This window comes from Halichoerus grypus, chromosome 8 (assembly GCF_964656455.1).
Source record: "Halichoerus grypus chromosome 8, mHalGry1.hap1.1, whole genome shotgun sequence".
Lineage (NCBI taxonomy): Eukaryota > Metazoa > Chordata > Mammalia > Carnivora > Phocidae > Halichoerus > Halichoerus grypus.
Window position 1 is genome coordinate 88,933,840 of NC_135719.1, and position 18,371 is coordinate 88,952,210.

General features: G+C 39.7%; 1 protein-coding gene across 7 annotated transcripts in view; it reads left to right on the plus strand.

Annotated features, from left to right (window-relative positions):
• The window catches only part of ARHGAP5 (Rho GTPase activating protein 5), a 110,309-nt gene that overhangs the window by 16,062 nt on the left and 75,876 nt on the right, over nt 1-18,371 (plus strand). For 2 of the 7 annotated variants that reach the window (XM_036092027.2, XM_036092050.2), the window contains exon 1: nt 15,539-15,727. The exons of 2 other annotated variants lie outside the window; for them this stretch is intronic. The gene's annotated coding sequence lies outside the window, so the exon portion shown is untranslated. Of the gene's footprint in view, nt 1-14,816; nt 14,963-15,207; nt 15,346-15,537; nt 15,728-18,371 lie in introns of those variants that run through there. 3 more of the 7 variants (XM_078053545.1, XM_036092035.2, XM_036092059.2) reach the window with 3 other exon arrangements.

Here is an 18,371-nt window from a genome sequence, read left to right on the forward strand (position 1 = left end):
GAAGGAGAGGGAGAAGCAGACTCCCCACTGAACAGGGAGCCCTACCCAGGGCTCCATCCCAGGGCCCTGGGATCACGACCTGAGCAACATGAGCAGAAGGCAGCCACTTACCCGACTGAGCTATCCAGGTGCCCCACCCTCATGAGTTTCTGAGCCATACAGGTGCCCCACCCTTTTGCCCTTATTTATCTCATGCAGCACTTTCCAGACTGTATAGGAACCATTCCTTAATCAGTGTATTTTTGAGGAAGATCTTTACCCTGCCAAGCAATCCTGGGCAAGTTTTATGAAGAGACTGCTCAGCAGCCTTGAATTCGCAAGTGCTGAATCAAGAGTGCAAAGCTGGCTCCAGCTTGCAGAGTCAATTTCCCTGAATGCATTCAAATCCACACAGCAGAGTGACTCTGAATGTGGCCAATCCCTTCAGGGGCCTGCCATGTAGCCCTGTCATTCTACTCCATTCAGGATGAGGAGGATAAAAAGAAGGAAGAGTAGAGCTGACAGAAGTCTCAGGGCTACACTCCCTGGCTCTACAGAAGTTTTCTGGGTTTTAGTTCCTTGTGATTTAGGCTCTACTTTTCTCCTTTCCACTGACAGCTAAACCTCTGTCTCTTTATCATGTTTGTCTTGATGTGACCTCTTAGATTCTTACTCAGAATTTTTTATACCTGGGTGAAATGTAAACATAGTAAACCCTTGTTAGACTGGTACTGGTTTGTTCTGGACAGAGTTCTCTTGCTCCAAATTGAAAGCTACTCTTCTTCCAAGTCCATTAGGTGCTCAGTTGTGCTTAAAACATTGACTACCCCAAGTTTTTTGAAGGAGAAATCTCTTTATTTCTAGACTTCCAGTATTCTAAAACAAAATGTTTCCAGTAATGAGGCTTTAAAATGATGGTGCAATTACAAATAAAAGTTATTCCTATGGCTACCTAAAATATCCACTGAGAATTCTAGGTGATCAAGAAGAGGAAGAGATATGTGCATGACACTTATATGTGCATGCTTGTATATAAGGGTGTATTCGTTTTGTATATAAACTCACTTCAGGAAAAACATAGAAGTGTAAAATAAACACTAAAAATAACACTAGAATCATATTACTGAAGAAAAGTAAACATATCGAATAGGTATATAAACATTAAAATGTGACTTGAAAAAAAATATATATTTTAAAAAGTTGGTGGGGATGCCTGGGTGGCTCAGTCAGTTAAGCGTCTGTCTTGGGCTTGGGTCACGATCCCAGGGTCCTGGGATCGAGTCCCACATTGGACTCCTTGCTCAGCGGGGAGTCTACTTCTCCCTCTGCCTGCCACTCCCCCTGCTTGTGCTCGAGTTCTCTCTCTGTCTCTGGCAAATAAACAAATAAAATCTGTAAAAAATATATATAAAAATGTGACTTGATATTTTAAAATTTAAAAGTATATTTATTGAAATTTACTAAGGACAGCTCCTAATAGAATTTCACTAACTCATTCACTCTCAAAATTTTCCTGAAAATGCTATTTACAGAAGCAGTAATATTAATTATTTTAAGGGAGAGTTTAGCTTCAACATTTGAGAACCATATAAACCCAGATATAGCTGCATTATAATCTTTTAATCAATTCCAATCAAATAGCATAAACTAGAAAAATACTGAGTTAATAGTCATCAGTAATTAAGACAGTGATAATTTTGGAGAAGAAAATCACCTACGGTGATTATTTCAATAACTTACTCATTACTGTGAAGAGAGCATAAACAGATTCTTTTTGCATTCTTTGCAGAAATAATCTCCTAATGACACCTCCATTGTAAACTATGTCATTGACTTACTACGTGATTCTTTGGACAGACTTCATTGTTTCCATCTATAATATAAGGATAAACATGTTGAAACCTAGTTTTGAAGATCTATTGACTAAATGAAATATGAAAAATAAAGCAGTATTTAAGAATAGGCAAGCTGGATATTTATAATGGGTTCACTAAACATAAACACATAGGAATATTGATAAATTTTTTATAAGAACAACTTCCCTAGCATGAAAAGCATATTAATAGTGCCACACATTGACATTTACATCCACGTGTGACATTTAAATCCAGTTGCATATGGTTGTTAAATAAAGGACCTGATATAATCAAGGAAGTTTTAGAGCTCAAAGGATTCTTAAAGAGCAGCTGGTCCAACATCCTTATTTTATGGATAAGAAAATTCAGTTCAAAAAAGAGAAGACATTTACTCATGTGTTCAGGGAAGTACTGCAGATCCAGACCTCCTTGGCTAGGGTTGGGTAGTTATTTCTCTTAGGGGCCTTTGAATATGTATGCCAAACACTGTCTGGACACTTAACACATAGTGTCCCATAGGTACAATTTTTCAAATGTATATATGCCACTGGGATTAATAAAATACATTCATTTAAAAAAATGATAAAGGGCACCTGGGTGGCTCAGTCGTTAGGCGTCTGCCTTCGGCTCAGGTCATGATCCTAGGGTCCTGGGATCGAGCCCCACATTAGGCTCCCCACTTGGCGGGAAGCCTGCTTTTCTTTCTCCCACTCCCCCTGCTTGTGTTCCCTCTCTCGCTTTGTCTCTGTCAAATAAATAAATAAAATCTTTTTTAAAAATGATAAAAAAATTGATGGTAGTTTTTTTTGGTTGTCATTTTGTATTTGTCTCATCAACAGATTCTCAAAATACAAAATATCACACGGAAATCATTGAAAATTTTTGAAGTGAATATGAAGTTTGGGAACCACGACACAATATCCCTTCTCCTCTCTATTAAAACTTGTAATGATTCAAAATGTCACAAAAATTGGAAAGGGATAATGATTTCTTTATTTGTTACTGTTATTAATATGAACTGAGGGAACAGAGGACCAGTAGTATTGATGAAAACATGAGTCTGAGACTAATGAAACAATAGAAGACAATAGTAACTCTGATACTGGTATGTACCCCATGCCACTGGAGCATTAGTTACTATACGCTCATGTCAAATGAAAGGTAATCTCCTTGTTTTACACACATGTTAAGATACATGGAACATTTTATTTTAATGGCATTTTTCCCTTGAGAAGAGTAGTATCATAGGAATATCTACCTAGCCCTTCATCCTGACTTACCAGTGGCACCCCTGACTCTCTCTGTTGTTTTGTTTTTAAAGATTTATTTATTTATTTGAGAGAGAGAGAGAGTGCATGTGAGTGGGGGCAGGGAGAGGGAGAGAGAGAATCCCCAAGCAGACTCTCCACTGAGCGTGGAGCCCAACCCAGGGCTTGATCCCACAACCCATGAGATCATGACCTGAGTCAAAACCAAGAGTCAGAAAGTCAACCAACTGAGCCACCCAGGCACCCCCTACTCTCTCTGGTTTTTAAACATCTCTAGAGAAACCTGCAAAACCCTATGGGTACCTAATTTTGACAATCAGCACTGTCAGGTCTTTCTTCTTTTTAACCTTATGGCCGTGTAAGCTCATTTCCTTTTGTTCACTCTTCACTGCATTCTTTATATGCTTCAGAGTAGTTTTCCTTTTCTCAAGCAAAAGAATCCAAGTTACTTCAACTCTTATGGAGCCTATTTCCCACAAAGTAGCACACTCTAAAGTATTTGTATTGAATTGTGCTCTGCGAGTAGACGTGAGCAGCACATCCCTAGAACAAAACACTCTGCCATGAGTCTGCACAAAGGCAGGGTTTGAGAAAATATGCCAAGCCTTTCCCAGATGAAATGAGGACCCGGAACACAGCCCTTATTACAATTCAACAAACCAACTGCTCATTCACAGTCGGAATGTTCTCAGAGTCTCCTCTGCTATTATATTCTGTGGGTTCCATGCTCGCCTTGATGTATGCGCCTCATCCCCATTAACTTTAATGAGTTTTACCCGCACATCAAAAGAGACTGACCCATGTATGTGGGGAGCTGCCTTACACTTTATTTCTCAGGAAACAAGATGCCACAGGGGTAATCTTACGTGGGATAATAGCCAAGGTCTTACTTAAGGCCTCCTTCCCATAGCAGATTCTGTTCCTGTTTCTCTTTGCATTTGAAGTGGTTGGAGTCCAAATAAACTTTTGCATTTAAAAGAAAAACTAAGATTTTTAGGCTAAAAATTTGGCAACCCAGGAAAACGTAGTTTTTACTTAAATGATTTGAGAAAAACACACATTGTTAAAGAATTGTGCCTATTATTTGTATTGAATCGACTAATACATGTACAAAATGACATTTTTAACTCTTGGATTTTCTAGATGTGTTTAAAAGGGTTGGTGCTTTAAGTGTTTAACTATATTATAATTATTTTTCTATACTACTATTACTACTGGTCCTCCTTTTGCTACTATTAATATACTACCAAAAGGATTTGCTGAGTAAGAATTCTGCTTTGCTTATCTTAAAACACCTCCCTTTCTCAAAAAAAGAAAAACAAAAAACCCCAAAAAACCTTCGTTTCTCACTTTTTTGGGAATGTTCCTGCTAAAAGTTTAGTTACATTGAAGGAAATGGAAACACTATATGAAGGAGGGATGGCTTTTAAGAAATGGAATTTGTGGAATGCCCTTATTTTGGATGAGTTGCAGACTTCCAAATTCCACAGAAACCCAAATAAAAACAGTTATATGCCAGTTAAAACAAGACTTCACTCAGTCTTGGAACAGCCTGTATGTCATTTGGTGGTATGGCACTAACCTAAAGACTGTAAAAAACAAAGCCACAAGACTACAAAATTGACAATAGAAGAGAAAAATGAGTTGATTCAAAGTGCCTCTAACATTCAGAATGTAAGTCTGAAAAATCCTACACAAAAGTAATTTGAGCAAGTTAGTTGGTTAACTTGATTAAGAAGAAATTATTGCCCATTCAAATTTGTCATTCTTCAGCAGTTTATCTATGTATTTATCTACCCACATACCCACTTACCTACCTACCTAGCTGTCTATGCTTGTCATGTTTAAAATGAGAAATTGCAAATGACGAAGCTATTATAGAATAATAGAGATTGAAAAACTTATTTGCTCTTTGTTAGAAGATGCAAACTATAGGCCTACTTCTAGGGCATGATACAATCCTGACATGAAAATGAGCTGATTGCAAATAGGAACCATGACTTTCATGTTTATATTTCTGATATGAACAATCTTTGGCACATAGTGGGTACAAATTGATGGTTGTTGAATGAGAGGATATATCAAAATAGTATTTCAAAGAGATAGTATCCCTAAGTTTCAGAACACCCGTTCATTGTATTCTGCCAGTCAGTATAATTTTAAGAAATGTTGTGAATGAGAAGGTATAATTAGTATGTGCAGCATTAAAAAAAATCCTCTATTTTAAATTCTAAGAAAGTATATAGATATATGAGAAAGTATATATGAGGAAGTATATAGGATGAACATATAAAAAAGTATATATGATGAAAATATTTCTCAGAAAATTACCCAGAGGTAGCTACTGTTAATATTTTTATATATATTTTCCCCAGGCTTAATACTTAATACTTAAATGTATTCATATGTTTTTTATATTTGAACAAATTTGGGATAATATTGAATCTTCAGAATACATCAAACTCCAAATATATTTCATATACAAAATAATAGGGAATAAACTAAAAATACCCTATAACCAACTTACAGTTAATATAATATCACTTTCAAATAATAAGAGTTCTCAGCCAAATTAAACTAAAAGCTAAAACCAAATAAGATTTGGATCAGTGACATAGGGCCAATGAGACTAAGGAGGTTCCTGGATCTCTAGATTGTCAGCATTCCTAAAGTGTTTCCTCTTTGTATGAAGACTCTTCTATTTTTAAAGGACATTTCATCTCAGTAACTTAGGGTATTTATTCTCCATGACTTAGGAGAGTTTGATAGGCAAGTCTTCCCTCTATGCTGCAGGTGTATGTGGTAGCATCTGATCTAAAAATATCCTTGCAAATACCTATTATTGTGATGATTTAGCTAAAAATACTTACCTGAATGGTGGGCTGTGACAGCAGATCACAGCGACTTAACTGATGAGATGATGGGGGAAGGTGAAGAGTTTTACCCTAAGGTAAATTCAAAGAATTGTCAGCAGCCTGTTCCAATACAAGGTGAACATAAAGAACACTGTCAAAGCCAGGGCTCTTTTATTAGAATTAGGATGACATTTGGGATGCGTACCACAATAACATGAACCCACAGGCCACACCGTGTATGTACACATAGTAAAGCAGAAGGCAGGATTGGAACTGTAGTAGCCTCTTTTCTTTCTAATCCCTAAATCACTGTGGCACATAATTTCTTTGGGGCCAAGAAGTTGCCTTGCACTGCAAAATATTAAAAGGCATGGCAGTATTTTGAGGTATCAAATGAAAAGTTCACTTTGAAGTGCTCTAAAATTATACTCCTTTGGCTTAAAAGAGTTAACTCACTTTCAAAAATACTTATAACTGAAATTGAATTAGGCACCAAGGAGAAGAAGATTCGTTGTAGTTACTCACTTTTGATTGGAATGACTCCAAAGTCCTGCTCAAGGTTCACGTTATTGAGATCCTAATTGTTCTGGATCAGGAAGCTCACTGTTTAATAATTCTTCACCCAGTTTTTCTGATAGAATGAATATTCTCTTTCTAACAACAAAATCAAATAGGATAACTGGCATGAAGCTATCCTGTTTGAATAAGGAGAAATTGGGAAAGAAAGCCTAGAAAACAATGTATTGCCAAATAAATAAACTGGCTGTAAGAATGCCCTAGAAGAGAAAGTATTTTACTCAATGACATTTTATCTTTTCCAACTTTTTGCAAGTTGGGAAAAAGAAGTATTACAATCATGCAAGGAAGTGATTCTTGGGAAGTATTGGGAAATATTAAAATAAAGTCATCATTGCATTAAGAAAAAAATCTTAAAGATTGTTTTCGGAAAATTCAATCCGAGAATTTAAGATCCAATGAGGCTCAACTCAATTATAAGGCTAAGAGCCTAATTAAAAAATGGGCAAGAGCTGAATAGATATCTTATCAAAGAAGAGATACCAAAGGATAATAAACACATAAGAAATGCTCAACATCATTTGTCATCAGGGAAATGTGAATTCAAACTATAATAAAACATTACTTCGTACCCACTAGAATGGCTATAATAAAAAAGACAGACAATAACAAGTATTGACAATCTAAATGTCAAGATAACTGATGAATGAATAAACAAAATGTGATATATCCATATAATCGAATACTAGTCAGTAATGAAAAAAGAAGGAATTATTGATGCATGCTAATATATGGATGTACCTCAAAAATGTAATAGCGTGTAAAAGAAGCCAGATGCACAGGACCACATAGTGTATGATTCCATTTATATTAAATGTCCAGAATAGGCAAATCCTGAGAGAAAGAAGATTAGTGGTTGTCTGGGGCTGAAGATGGAAATAGGATTGACTACCTGGACACAAGGGAGAAAAGACATAGATTGTTGGGACCCAGTATTGGCTACTTGGATGCTCTGGATTATACTGCTTGCAGGGTATGCAAAGTGATGAATACATTGTGGGAGTATAAAGAACTGTGGTCTTAGAAATCACAGGGTGACATTTTGGCAAAGAAGGTTAAGAGAAGATGACCTTATAACAAGGATGGGGCAAGTATGCTCTGGGAAATCCAGAGGTTCAAAGCTAATGAAATAGATTTTAGGAAGGAGTTTTAGATGAATGTAAATTAACTTAGTTTCATCAGGATGAAGGTTTTTTTGTTTTTGTTTTTGTTTTTTCTCTTTGTAGGGAGAGACGAAGTAATGGCCCTAGACAGAACCGATAAGGAAGCTGAGAGTAACAGCTTTGTCCTGGGTGTGGTGGTGGGTATGGGTGGGTGTTAAATTAAGTGTGAACCAGGAAAAAGTGAAGCCTGATTCCTGGCCTAATCCTGCAAAATAATTTCAAACTTAATTATGTCAGAGTGGCAAAGGGACAATTTTGTGGATGCAGAAATTTCAGCTCAGGGAGCTTCAATGACTTCTGAAGGTCACACAATAAGCAAAACCTGAGATACAATTCAGGTCTCTTGACTCCCAGTTTGGCGGGCTTTCTACTGCAGATGAATTTGTGCCCCAGCATTCCTTTGCACTGTAGTAAGACCATTTGGGCCTCTTCTTTAAACTGGTAATTGACTGTACTGTTTTGAGGAGGATGTAGTGAAGAGGAGTGGTACAAGATAAATGCCCAGACTTAAAACAGCAACCTTCAGTTCCCTGGGGTGATGGAAGCCAAAGGTAACCTAAGTATCAGCAAATCCACATGGGAAACCATCCAAATGGAATACATTTTATTATAATCCTTGTGGTCCAAAGGGGAATACCAGAGCATGTGGAAAGATCAGATCAGCATTACCAGCATTAGAGATACTATCTATTAGAGATACTACCTGAAAGCTTTGAACAGAGTCTTAGTGTAGAAACAGATTAAAAATAGAATCTGTGCCATGAGATCACCAGCAACATAGGCAATACTATTGGCAGATTTACATAATTAAAAATAAAGTCATTAAATATAACATAATGTATGTTCTTTGATATGTTTTGGTCTGTAAGGCCTTAAAAAAAAAAGTCATCAAAGACAGGCTACAATCCAGTGGTGGCAATAATATGTTTACATAGACCATTTCGTTCCATTACATCAGAGATTGCTCAGATGGAACCAGTCAATGCCCAAGGTGGCCTGTAAAAGGCCCAAGAGATAATTAAGAGAGAAGGACAAGCAGATAGAGATTCAAAAAGTAAAAAAGGAAGAAAGAAGAAACAATCTAAAGTAGGAGTAAGAGGGGGAAAAAGAAGAAAGGAAATAATAAAAGAGAAAAAAATAGATTTATGTGATAGGCAGTTGCTTCAAGACAGTTTACCTCATCCTGCTTTATATATTTTATCTCTCCATTTTCAACACCACTATACTCCAAATTTTTATTGCACAAGAAATAATATGTTTGTTGTAAAAAATTAGAAAATACAGAAAAGCAAAAGGGAGAAAATTAATATTAGCTGTAATCTGGCCATCTGGCTTAAATCTCTGTTAACATGTTGGTCAGTAATATTGTCATCTTGTTTTCAATACATTTTCTTTCTACAAAAATGGAATCATACTACCTTTATTTCTTTGTAGCCTGATTTTTTTCCCACAGAAATCAATATAGATATTTTTCTATCTCAAAAATCTATACTTTTAAAATATTTTAAATATTTGCCTGCATTTAAATGTAGTTTTACAAGAATTTGATCTACAGGACACGTTATGAATTTTTGCTGCTTTACCTTTACTTTATTACCACGTTTGTAAAATCTCAGAATTTCTAATGTAAATACTTTTTGAGGAGAAAATAGAATTACCTGTGGGTACTAAAGCTAGAAATAAATGAAGCATATGCTATAGTCCTGTGCTAGACTGTGCTGAAGAGAGGGATTGGAAGCCTATTTGGGGAAAGAAGAATATTAATTAAAAAAAAATTTTTTTTATTAACATATAATGTATTATTTGTTTCAGGGGTACAGGTCAGTGATTCATCAGTCTTACACAATTTACAGCCCTCACCATAACACATACCCTTCCCAATGTCCATCACCCAACCACTCCACCCCTCCCACACCCCCCCCCCCAACTCCAGCAACCCTCAGTTTTTTTCCAGAGATTAAGAGTCTCTTATGGTTTGTCTCCCTTTCCGGTTTCATCTTGTTTCATTTTTCCCTCCCTTCCCCTATGATCCTCTGTCTTGTTTCTCAATATCCACATATCAGTGAGATCATATGATACTTGTCTTGCTCTGATTTACTTATTTCGTTCAGCATAATACCCTCTAGTTCCATCCACGTCATTGCAAATGGCAAGATTTCATTTTTTTGATGGCTGCATAATATTTCATGGTATATATATACCAAATCGAAACAAGAGTATTATTATCCATCACTATGTAATATATGTGTTTGAAAGAAGTTGTGTGTCCAATTAGAAAAACCACTTTATTATTTGAGGGGCTTTTTGAAGAAAATGCAGAAGCATGGATTGGCAAAGCAAACATTTATCATCTATTTACACCTTATAATAATAGGGAAAAATAACAAAGCCTTAATTGTGAAGTGATTAGACAGCTTCTCATTGATTTCAGAAACTCTTAATCTGCACCAATTCTTTACAATGTTCCCTGATGTTTCAGATCCACAGTTATTTTTGCTAGTCACTCATGTTTACCTTTTAGAGAGATGTGACGTGGAGAACTGTGGGTTGCGCTCAGGGAAGAACATCTAACTTTACTTTCACAGGCAAATTCAGCGATTTCTTCAAATGATTTGTATTTTCCAAAGTGATTATCTCAGCTAGTATTTCAAAATATAATCTAAAGCCTTCTGTTAGTAATAAATCCACAGAAATCCATAAAACCTAGAGTGTTTCAAATTATTATTATCATCAAACATTCATTGAACTTTCTACTAACCATGTTCTGGTTATTGTATAGGGCCAAACATTCATTTGCGATTCTTACCTAGCGGGGCTCACAATCCAAATGTGGCCTAAAGAGAGCAGGAATGAGGGGTATTCACAAAAATTATGTTCTTGTGGTTAAATAGTCAAGCAATACGAGTTCCTGTTTCCCATTGTAATGATTTACAAACGACAGTGGTAACAATCTCAAAGAGAATTCAGTTAGCAACCTCTGCAATTATTTTTTAGCTTCGTGGGGTTAACCTTATTGGGGTTGATTAAATTCAAGCTGTGATCTTTCATAAAAACTCAATGGAGGGTCCAGATGGCCCAATAATACCTCCTTTTGTGAGAGAAAATAACTTGAAGATTTTTGTCTAACGAAAGTATTTGTGCTGGTGGGACCTGAATGAATTATCCCTTTTTTTTTTTTTTTTCTTTTAAGATTTTATTTATTTATTTGAGAGAGAGAATGAGATAGAGAGAGAGCATGAGAAGGGGGAGGGTCAGAAGGAGAAGCAGACTCCCCGCCGAGCAGGGAGTCCGATGCGGGACTCGATCCCGGGACTCCAGGATCATGACCTGAGCCGAAGGCAGTGGCTTAACCAACTGAGCCACCCAGGCTCCCTGAATTATCCCTTTAAAAGGAGTCTGCATTACAAATAATCTTTATAAAATACTAATTATTCAAAAATAGAGTTCTGCTTTCATTATTTCAGTTATGTCCTAGGACCAGAGTGGCAAGAACATGACATTTTGAAGCTAGACTCTGATACCATCTTTGGGATTTCAGTCTGAAAATACAATTCTGGAAAATCAACAGAACAAGGCTCTGTGGAATAAAATGCCAGGAAGGTCAATGCATTACTTTCCTACTGTTCCAGTCCCATGCTCACAATTACCTTAACTCTGGTCAAAATATTTTCTACAGTAACAGCCAAAACATAATTAGCACCTTTTCTTCATGCTGAAAATATCATTGGTAGCCATATAACAAATTTGGAGAAAGTCTTTCAGCACCCAACTCAGTGAATGGTTACTGGGGTTATTGGGTGTATCACCATTTGCCTACTTGAGGGAATAGCACGCCATCTTACTCCGCCTTCTGTCCACCTGATAGTCCTCACTGTATCAGACAGGGAGAAAGAGAGAATTCTAGGCAGGAGGTGGGGGTTAGGTGGGAGGTGGAAATGAGTTGTGAAATTCAATAGGAAATCACACAATAAACAATTGTTCAGTGCTTTGGTTATTTAGCTAATTTGCCTTTGTTATTCTCCAACTTCTTTGTGTATTTTGTCTGTAATCAGGTGACATTCTGAAGTAGTTTGTTGTCCAGAAGCCTGTCTTGTATCAGACAGGCAAAAAGTATTGGTCAATTTTATTATGAATGCAAAGGCCCTTTGTTTGGCTTTTCATTTGTTCTTGGCTGAGGCTTTAAAAGCCAAAGTAGTTATGATTAGAGATTTCCAGCAGGGGGTGCAGCTGCTTCTAGAGGGTAAATTCTTTTGAAGCCGAATCACATCCAACATCTGAAATATTGTAGAGCTGGAATTTTGATAACATTTATGGCTGTCATCTCTTTTGATCCTAGAAAGTCCATGCATATTAATACTTTATTAGGATGTGTTAAAGAACTAGAAATTTGTGGAGAATATTTAAATTTAAAACTTAAAATGCCTGACCAAAATCTTATTCTGCTAATTTTTTCAAAGTAAATGACGAACAAAGCTTCGGGTAATTTTAATTATCCAGTACAGCAGAACAAGAGCTTAAATTTTTTATTTTAGATAAGAAGAGTAGATGATCTGAGAGAGCTTGGTAATAGTTACTCCATCTCTCCCTCTTTCTCTCTCTCTCTCTCTCTCTCGTGTGTGTGTGTGTAAAGAATACATTACTTATTTTTTCAAGATTTGTCCTTTTGGGTGGGGAGGGTGGGTGTTTAAAGCCATTTCTTTTTTTCTTTTTTTTAAAGATTTTATTTATTTAATTGACACGGAGAGAGAGAGACAGACAGCGGGAGAGGGAACACAAGCAGTGGTAGTGGGAGAGGGAGAAGCAGGCTTCCCGCGGAGCAGGGAGCCCTACGTGGGACTCGATCCCAAGACCCTGGGATCATGACCTGAGCCGAAGGCAGACGCTTAATGACTGAGCCACCCAGGTGCCCCCCATGTTCAAAGCCATTTCTTTGAAGGCATGGTTCCTGATCAACTTTAAACAATGCCATCTTATTCTTTGTTTTTTGTTTTATTTTTTCTTCTTTATTGCCTTTTATTTGTAGATATCTGAGCATTTTCAAGCACAGGACTTTGGCCCCCGGTTCCCATGTTCACATTTTTATTTGTACATAAAAGTGTATGTTTTATTTTTTGAGAAGAGCAAGTAATATAAAAACAATAAAAATCTGTTAATTTTTTTCATACTGGTAAGCAGCTTTAGACTATTAGTATTGATAAGGAGCAAAGTTTTAAAGTTCCAGACCCCTTAAGTCAAGATGGATGATGTGGGAGGACTAACAGTAATGTCAGCTACGAAAATTATCCTTTGAAAATCATGGCTTTGTTTGTTACATTTTCTGGGTCTTCATTATGAGAATATGACATTTCAAGTCTTGTTTTTCCTCCAGAATCATGTCTTGATTCTTTAGTATCATGTCCTGTTTTAAAGGAAGCATCATCGTATAAAGAAGGTATAATTTTCACCTTATTTATATGATGATGCTTCCTTTAAAAGACCTGATTTATTTGACTTGGGTTTATGTTGATACATGTCCATGGTTATGAAATCTCTGATTATTTAGGAAGTAATTTTTAAAGTGTCTTTAGGGTGGACACTCTATAACACTTAACATTTCAAAGTTGTGACACTGAATCAGCTTACTGTATTTTTAAAGACTCTTAGTACAAAGGTCAAGAAATGCATTTAAATGCATGAGCTTTCCAACCTGCACAGGGGGTATGGGTACTTATGGCATTAGTACCTCACATTGATGGTTCCACTCCCTTTCCCCAATTTCTTCCTCTCCTTTTCTTCCTTCCTCTCTATATTTACTTTGATTGCAAGTTTTCTTTTGCATCCTTCCCTTGCCTATGGTTTGTAACTGAAAGAAAGAAGTGCCTACAGACCTTAACTACTTAACCTATTTGGTACCATTCAGATGCAAGAAAGTGGCTGGAGTAAGGAATTTCAGTGATGCCTTTTTAAAATTAGGGAGGAGTAAGAGACATAAAGAAATTAAACATGTCTCTTCTGCTTTGTCTATTAAGTTTACCTTTGAGAAATATGGACGGTAGAGGGGCAGGAGTGTGGAACAAACTTCTGCTGGAATATTGTGATAGATTTACTGACATATTTTCTGATTTTTACCAAAAGGCAGTTTTTGTTTTTTCTAGTTTACCAACAGACCGTAGATGTACTTCTGGTTGGCAGCAGCTGCATCATTATAACACAAAAAAAGCAACCTTGGCTAACTTCAGTACCTTATGTAACATAAGAAATAAAGAATAACTGGAACTTAAAAGATTTTTCATGTTAACTTTACTGATGATGAACTGTTTTCAAGGTAAGAAACAAATCTTTCCCCAAAGAGAAATTCTCCCCCAAATTACTTCTTTTAGACTTAACAAGTTGGGGTAGACTTATGTTTCTGCTCATTCTTTTATCTGCTGGCAACTAATTTTAAGACCTCTCTGTAAGACAGATTCTGATGACCTTGGGAAAGTCACAAGACATCAGTTTCTTCAATGGTAAAAAGAAAGGCATTTTTCTACCGTCCGTCTTTCCTCCACCTTTCAATACCAATGCTCGGAAAAGAAATACACCGAAAGCCCGGTGTACCCCCAAACTTGTAAAATTTCCATGTCTCAAAAAATACTGAATATACTTAAGGTAGGATAATAAAAGCCTGGTTCCTAAGGTTGGGCTGGTGTGAGCCGGCGTCTTTGGGGCCACCCTAAGCCCCTAAATCTTGGTATCTCGCTTAACTTCCATAAGAACAAAATAAACCACGGGCCTGTCAGCGACCGTGCGGTGTGGACGGAGAAAGGGATTCTTGCTTGCTCCCTTGGAGTTTTGCCTTCTGGGTGAGCATGGCACCAGGTCCCGGGCGGGTGATGTCTGTAGTTGGCGAGCGATCCCCAGGCGGAAAACTGGCTGCATACGTAGGAGTAGACATGAGAGCATGTCCCCGCGAACAAGCTAGGGCGCATATTTTTCTCCCTTGAATTCTTTAATGCTCAGAGACCGTAGGGGGGGATTTATCGAGAATCTTTCGGTGCCCGTGCGATGTTTTGCAACGGCTAACACAATACCAGGTTCCTTTGCAGTATTGTGGTTTGCTCTCAGTTTCAGCCAGAAACCGGAACAGAAGGAAAGGGAGAAAGCAGGGAAGGTTCGGAGACGACCGCGCTCAGGGTTGCATGATCTGCAGCTTCTAAAGCGTGGAGGATGGGACGGAGGAGGAGAATACGGAGAAAGGGGAAAGCTGAGGAAAAATACTCACGCCAATGGGTAAAAGGGAAAAGGTGAGAAGGAATGGAGTAGGAGAGGGAACCAATGGGTGGGAGAGGCGGAGGAAGAAGGGGGAAGGGCAGAAGCCAATGGGGGAGCCCGGACGCGAGCGAGGACGCGGCCCCGCGCTTGCTCCCCTCCCTCCGGCCCGAGCGCTCGCGCCTTCCCAGGCTCCCCGGAGACGAGGGCAGGGGCGGGGCCCAGCCGGGCGCGCGGCGCGGGAGGAGCCGTGAGGTGAGGGCGGCGGGGGCGGGGAATTGTGGGGAGGACGGTGCGGGTGCGCGTGCGCGCGCGCGCGCGCCCCGTCGAGGCTGCGCCGCCGCTCCGCCCCCGGCCGGGTGTGTGGCTGCGCGCGCGCGCGTGCGTTCCGGCGGTGCGCGCCGGGAGAGATGCTGAGGTAAAGTTCGGGAGAGAGGGAGAGAGATCCGTCAGCGCGAGGGAGCCCGAGTGGCCGCCATTACTGAGCCCGGCGCGGCGGCGGGCACAGGGGAAGGGGGGAGGGACGGGGCCGCCGCTGGTGGCGGGAGGGAGGGTGGGAGGGTGGGTTACCCGGCCGCGGGAGCTGTAGGGCTTAAGGTTTCGGGGCGTGTGTGTTGGGGAGGGCGGGCGGAGGTGGCTGAAGGGACGCGGCGCTTGGTGAGCGCGCCGGGGAAGAGAGGCGAGCAGAGAGTGGAGGAGGAGGCGGCGGCGGCGGGAGCGCTCCCCAGGAATGTCGCTGCCGCCGCCACCGCCGGCGCCGCTGCCGTTGAGGAGGAGACGGAGGAGACCGACGGTGTTAGGTAGGACCTTGTGATCGCCGCTCCTCTGGGCCTGCCCGCTCTCCCCCTCCCCGACCGGGACCCTCCCGCCACCGGCTGCCCCGCTCGGTAGCCGCCGCCGGTTGTAACCAGTTCAAGGCGCTGGGGCCCCGCAGCCACGGAGGGGAGCCTGGCGCCGCGCTCCGTCCTCGCAGGCCGAGCGGGGAGCGGCTGGCGCGGGGGGGATACGGTCGGCGTGAAGGGCAGAGAGGCCGGGGGAGGGGGCGCTTTCTCCACAGGTGACGCGGCCGGGGTCGGCGGAGGCCTGGTGGTGGCCGGGGATCGCGCCGGCCCCGCCAGGCGTCCGCTCTCGCCCGCCGCCCTCACTTGCCCTGCTCTCCGATGGTACGTGGGGAGGGAAGGTGGCGGTGTCTGTTGGCTGGGTTGCTGCTGTTAACGAGTTCCACCTGGAAGGGGGAGGGGGTGGGCGCATATTCGCGGAAACACAATCTTCGTTGCAAACTTAAGCGCCTTTCAAGGGGATCGGCCCTTTCACTTTTTCCCGATCTCCCCCACTCCTGCTTGGGTTCTCTTCAATTTCCCATCTGCTGCGAAAGCTCGGGGTAGGGTGTGAGAAGTTGCACTGCGCAACCAAAACCCGGAGTCTTACCGGTTGACTGCGGCTGGGTTGAGGCTTTGATACTGAGTTTTTGCGAGAATAACCTCTAGATTCTCCCTCTGTTTCCACTAAAGAAAAGTATCGGGGTGGGGGTGGGGAACCGCGCGGGAGCGCGCGCGCACTTATCCACACATAAATACTCCCTCACACCCTCCCTCTTCAGCGTTATTAGAAATGCGAGTGAGGTGGAGACTGGGTGTAGCTGGCGCCGAAAGGTGCTCGGAAGTAAAGGCAAACTATTAGGACGTTTGGTAAAATTCCGAGAAAGTTGTAGGGAGACGCTTACACTTTTGCCATATGATAGAAATCCAGTTTGGGCTCATGCTTAATAAATGGGAATTTTAAGTGTTTTAAACCTAGACCAAAACAGGCATACAGATTGTGTGTACGCCCATTTTTAAGTTTAAATTCCTAACGAAAATTTGCTTTATTTCCTCTGTGATAGATAGGAAACAATACCATTTTTTAAAATAGTGAAGTGTAAAACGGTGGAATACGTCGTTGTATTTACTGATCTTTGCCTTTGCTGCCTTCTACAGGTGTTGAGGAGGGGTGTGGAGGGGAGGGTTTTGCAGTCTTCATTTTAAACATCCAAAACCAATACTCAATTTCAAAGTGGGGGGGGGAGTTATTTGCATTCAGTGCATTTGCATTCACTTCAGGAAGTATTTCTCAAAATCTCCATTTAAAATGGTTCTTTGAGCAAAAATTTGATCCAGATGCAACTATTTGGAAAAATATTTGGTTAAGATACATTAGCAAAATGTGTTTTGGAGATGTTTTACTGTCAATTCCAGTTTATTTGACTTCAGTATGATAAAACTGTATTCTTAATGAGTAGTGTTAGATATACATACTATGTAGGTAATCTACTGGACAGTTTGCAGATTAAGGTTTTATTTCCATTTTAAATTGCTTTCTCACTTTTGGCCTTTTCATCTATCCTTTTCAAATTGACTCTTGTTTCCCGTATCTGTAGTAGAGCAGAGGAAAAGAGTGTTAAGTGTGGATCACCAAAAACTTGCATAGGTCTTAAAGCACTTTATGAATAAACATACATGATTGAAAAGCTGGGTATACCTGGGTATTTAACTCTCAAGAAAGGTGCTATTGGGCTATTGATCTGATTGACTTAAAGCAGACTAGTTAGAAGGACACAGATGACTAGATAACAATTGATTTGGTTGTCCTGTGCAAGCTACTTTTTTTTAACCCTCCTCAGCATGTGTTGTTATTTTACCATTCTTTGTGTACGTTCCTTACAAAGGCTTTGGGGAATGGGTGGGTTACACTTCGCTATAAGAAAGAATTGTCACAGAAATCTGATTATCTTTGTCATTTTTAAGCACCCCACCCCATTTAAATTACTTTAGCAATTTAAAAAATGTATTGCAAAATTAATATCTTAAATTCACATCTCCAAAATGCTTTGAAATCCCTCCACACACATACACTTTTTTCTGTTTGAAAAGCATATTCAGTACACTTACTCTTTTGGAGAAAATAATTATTTTGACTTTGAAAGTTAAGATTTTTTTTTAAAGGAATAAAATACTGTATTTGCATTCATTTTTTGGAATTGAAGTTGTGGTTAGAAAACAGTTTTGTGACTCGGTTTTTTAATACTGAAGGAAAAGTTCTGTCTCAGAATTCCACTAAACTTTTTTCAACATTAGCAGGCCTTAAGGTAAGTGTTACCTTTTAGTATGAAATGGCATAATAGAAAATTTCTTGGTGGCTACAGAGTAAGTTTCAAACTAGTTTCTATACAAATTATTTTAAAAACTCTGTAGAGCTGTAAAGACCCCTGATTTTTTTCTTTGCACACCAAGAAGGTATGCAGGTAATTTACTCAAGAAGTGTTATATGGTGTTAGGTTTTAATAATATCTGTGTTCCTAAAAAATGTTTGTAAAATACATTTAAAGTACACCAGGGGAGCTTGGTTTTCTATAATGAATGGTGAAGAAACCTTGATAAAGTGATCCATCATTTGGTGGCTTGAGTA